This window comes from Etheostoma cragini, unplaced genomic scaffold (assembly GCF_013103735.1).
Source record: "Etheostoma cragini isolate CJK2018 unplaced genomic scaffold, CSU_Ecrag_1.0 ScbMSFa_2118, whole genome shotgun sequence".
NCBI lineage: Eukaryota > Metazoa > Chordata > Actinopteri > Perciformes > Percidae > Etheostoma > Etheostoma cragini.
Window position 1 is genome coordinate 2,374 of NW_023266245.1, and position 204 is coordinate 2,577.

Below are 204 nucleotides of genomic sequence, written 5' to 3' on the forward strand. Positions count from 1 at the left end.
TGCATAGTAAAATCTAACTATTTATATTTTCTATTTACATTATACATTTACATTTTAGATTTTTTAATCTGATCTAACCACAACTCTTTTGATAGGGTTTCTGTATTTGGGCAGTATCCTTGATATTGGCTGTGCCCAGTTTCTGCGGTTCTGAATTGTCCACACTTCCTGCAAGTGTTGTAGTCCACCTTCCTCTTATTAAAC